This window comes from Dipodomys merriami, unplaced genomic scaffold, assembly GCF_024711535.1.
Source record: "Dipodomys merriami isolate MVZ:Mamm:240054 unplaced genomic scaffold, mDipMer1.0.p SCAF_20, whole genome shotgun sequence".
Classification (NCBI taxonomy): domain Eukaryota; kingdom Metazoa; phylum Chordata; class Mammalia; order Rodentia; family Heteromyidae; genus Dipodomys; species Dipodomys merriami.
Genome location: NW_027203382.1, coordinates 2,606,388 through 2,610,722, shown reverse-complemented (window position 1 = coordinate 2,610,722; position 4,335 = coordinate 2,606,388). Strand labels below are relative to the sequence as shown.

The 4,335-nt window shown below is 38.8% G+C and overlaps 1 pseudogene; it reads left to right on the top strand.

Annotated features, from left to right (window-relative positions):
- The first annotated feature begins 985 nt into the window (after positions 1-985).
- On the top strand, positions 986-3,975 carry LOC138832792 (E3 ubiquitin-protein ligase RNF146-like; annotated as a pseudogene).
- The last annotated feature ends 360 nt before the right edge of the window (positions 3,976-4,335 follow it).

The window sequence follows — 4,335 nt, the reverse complement described above, 5'->3', positions numbered from 1 at the left end:
GTTCCAGTCCTAGCTGAAACTGCATCCTGGGATGACACCTGTATTGAAGCCCCATGGGACCTGGAAACAGATCACACTAAGTCACTCTTGGCCTAAAGAAACTGCGAGATAACCAGCACATTTTGTTATAAGCATTAAGTTATGTATAACAGTAGATATAAGAAACTTTCAGTCTCTGTTGTTTGGATGTTAAAACTGTTACTAAGTTTTAATTTATGTTCAGGAGCAAAGGTGTATTTCAACTCCACACTAAGTTTTTTATTGCTCCTCCTTTCAAAAACTTCATTTGCAAATGTTAACTAGGACTGTTTATTAACTGTCTGTATATTCTTCCTTCTGTTCCTGTCACAACTCTCTTCTCCCTAATCCTAAGGAAAAATGAGTTCTAATCTCTGGAGAGACTAGTTATTATTTCCCTTTTCGTGTTTATAAAAGATTGTGATACTGCTTTAAGAAAAAAATCTTATAGATATAACAAAATACATATTTATATATGCAGTTCTGTTTTAATTGCTTATGTTAACTCATATTAATATGCAGCAAATTCTTCATAAAAAATAAAATTGAAGCCCAAAGGGGTTGAATAAGCAAAGAAGCCAATTCTAAGCAAGTTGACTTTGGAACCTATATTTGTAACTCTATGCTATGCTGTTTTTCCAATATTATTATTAAGTAATTATATATATATATACATATATATATATATATAGTTGTTGGAAGGTTGGGGTTGGATATAGAATTGAGTCTAACTAAGTTTACAGATGGTACTTGCAAATAATACATGAAGTATTTAAATTTTTATTATGTAAGACAGTGAATCAACCTCCAGATAATACAAGTATATTTAAAGATTTTTTTTTCTGAAACCACCTTGGCTGCCCAAGGTGGGGGTGGGATGGGAGAGGTGGGGGTAATGTTCCTTCCAGTACCAATAATAGCCCATGTAACTTTTTAATTTATCTTTTGTACATTTTTTATTGTAAAAATGTTGTACAGAGGGGTTACAGTTACACGAACAAGGTAATGAGTACATTTCTTATTGAGCATTCTTGCATCCTTCTTTGTTTCCCCCCTACCATCCCTTCCCTCCCACATTACCCAGCCAAAGTTGTAAAGATTGTTTTCAACACAGTGTTTTGTACATCTCATTGTTACACTGGGTCAACCTGTATACTTACTTAAGCATTTTGTTTTTTTCCCTTCCCCTCCCTGAATTAGAGAAGTGTGTATACAAGATGCAGGGCACCAACATCAAATACAATGAAAATAAGGGTTGTGGGGGAGGAACATACAAAGCAACAAAAAAAATCACATGGACCCAGAAACACAACAAAGAAAGGTTGGACAAATGGGATTGCATGAAATTGCAGAGCTTCTGCATGGTAAAGGACATAGCTAGCAAGATCAATAGAAAGCCCATGGACTGGGAGAAGATCTTCACTAGCCATACAATGGACAAGTGCATCATATCTAAAATATACTTGGAACTCAAAAAATTAAATCCCCCAACAACAGAGAAACTTCTCTGAAGAGGAAAGAAGGATGGCCAATAGGCACATGAAGAAATACTCAACCTCCCTAGCCATAAAAGAAATGTAAATCAAAACAACATTGAGATACCACCTCACCCCAGTTAGAATGGCTCTAATCAAGAACTCTAATAACAACAGATGCTGGAGGGGATGTGGACAGAAGGGAACCCTACTGCATTGTTGGTGGGAGTGTAAAATTGTTCAACCACTTTGGAAAGTAGTGTGGAGTTTCCTCAAAAGACTCCACATAGGGCTGGGAAGGTGGCTCAGTGGTAGAGTGCTTGCCTTGCATGCATGAGGCCCTGGGTTCGATTCCTCAACACCACATAAGCAAAAAGAAAAAAGCCGGAAGTGGTGCTGTGGCTCAAGTGGTAGAACGCTAGCCTTGAGCTGAAGAGCTGAGGGACAGCGCCCAGGCCCAGAGTTCAGGCCCCACAACCGGACCCCCACCCCCCCCCCCCAAAAAAGACTCCACATAGAGCTCCCTTATGACCCAGCAATCCCACTTTTGGGCATTTACCCAAATGTTTACAAACAAGACCACACTAAAGCTACCAGCACAACTATGTTTATTGCAGCATTATTTACCATAGCTAAGACATGGAACCAACCCAGATGCCCCTCAGTAGATGAATGGATCAAGAAAATGTGGTATATATACACAATGGAATTCTATGCCTCCATCAGAAAGAATGACATTTCCCTATTTGTTAGGAAATGGAAAGACTTGGAAAAAATTATATTAAGTGAAGTAAGCCAGGCCCAAAGAAACATAGGTCCCATGGCTTCCCTTATTTGTAATATCTAGTATATGTATGAGTCAAGCGGAAAAGGTCAGATAATGTGATGTCAGGAAAATGAACCCTTAGATAGGTATTTTAATGTTTTTTTTCTTTCATGCATGTGTTTCTAACGCATTTGTAAGATTATCTCTTTGTTGCTTTGTATGTCCCTCCCCCACAGTATAACCCCTGCTTTCACTATATTTGGTGTCATTATAACTTGTGGAGGAGATGGGGAAAAACCAGTTGTTTAAGGATTCAGGTGGACCTGTTGCAACAATGAGAAGTACTAGTTGTCATGTCCAAAATGAACTTTACAATGTCGGTGGGGGGGGGAATGGGGGGAAGGAGAAGGATTGGGATTGGGGGGGAAGGGGGAGGCTGGGAAGGGGTGTGAAGGGTAAACAAAGGAGGAGGCTGCAATGCTTGGTAAGAAATGTACTCATTATCCTGCCCATGTAATTGTAACTCCTCTGTACAGTATGTTCACAAATAAAATAAAATTTAAAAAAATAAAATAAAAAAATTCAAAAAAATAAAAAATAAAAAATCATATGGTCCATTATAAATATGTTAGAAACAGTATTTATTTTTTACTTATTTTTTATTTTATTGTCAAAGTGGTGTCAGAGGGTTTACAGTTAGATAAGTAAGGTAGTGACTGCATTTCTTGTCTAACTTGTTACCCCTTCCCTCATTTTTCTCCCTCTTTCTCTTCCCCATCCCCGCCAAGTTGTACATATCATTTCCAACATATTATCTTGTGAGTATCACTGTTGCATTGGCTTGCCTTTTGTCCTTTGTCTCACCATTTTGTTGTTCCCCTTCCCTTCCCTAAATCAGATAAATGTATATACAATATCCAGGGTACCAACATCAAATGCAGTGACAACAGGGGATAAACCATAAAAGAAATGATGACATACTAGTAGAGAGCTGGAAGATGCTTTCTCCAGAGGTAAAAAGAGCACTGAGATGTTAATTGCTGGGTTTCTATATGTTGCCGATCTTGAAACTATGGTTCAATATAGGAGAAATGAACATGGACGTCGCAGGAAGATTATACATAACAGATATACCAAAGAAAAATATAACAAAGAAAGATATAACAGTTCTACCAAAGAAGGGTGTAGCTGGACTTTGACTGGATTGTGACACTAATACTGTAAACCTAACAAGAGAGAGTTCTGCAGATGGAGCAGATAGCATATCAGCAGAGAGTGGAGCTTTGGCTTAGCCTCCGGTGTCATCTTCTGTAAGGCCCTTAACAATAGATGGTCAGTTAACCAGTCCTGCAACACCCTCCCCTGATTCAGGAAGATTCTTTTGCTCATTTACAGCTCAGTGGGGACAGCATAGCTGAATGGAGTCATGGAGGGGAAGGAGAAGAAGATCATGAATCACCATCTTCAGGCAGGGTACCAGGCACTTCCAATGAAGAAACTGAATTTGAAGCCAGTAGTGAGAGTGAAGATGTTTCTGCAGTTGTTGCACAGCACTCTTCGAACCAACAGAGACTTTTGGTTTCTGATACAAACCAGACAGTAGCTGATCGGTCAGATCGATCAGGAGCTGATCGGTCAGTAGCAGGGGGAGGAACAGTGAGTGTGAGTGTCAGATCTAGAAGGGCTGACGGACAGTGCCCAGTAACTGAAGTTTAAATAAACATCTTCAGTTTCACACTCAAGGCTGAAATGGTGATCTGCAAATTTCTGCTCATCCCTAATCGTGCATTTTGGGAGTTGGGGTGGGAAGGGATATGGGAAGGATAGACGGGGAATTCAAAGGTCTAACATGTTTTTGTTGAGAAATCTATTTAATGTAAGCAATTTGGGTGTTAATAGTTGAGAGCTGTTTGGTAGAAGCCCAGTTTTCTTGACATGTTTACTTTAAAATTTTTAAAAAGATTTCCTTAGTTCTTTTGGACAGTGTGCATTAATGGTCCACATCTGACTCTTGTACTGTTTTATTTTTTTGCATGGGTTAATATAAAATCATTACTAAAATTTTGCACCTGTGAG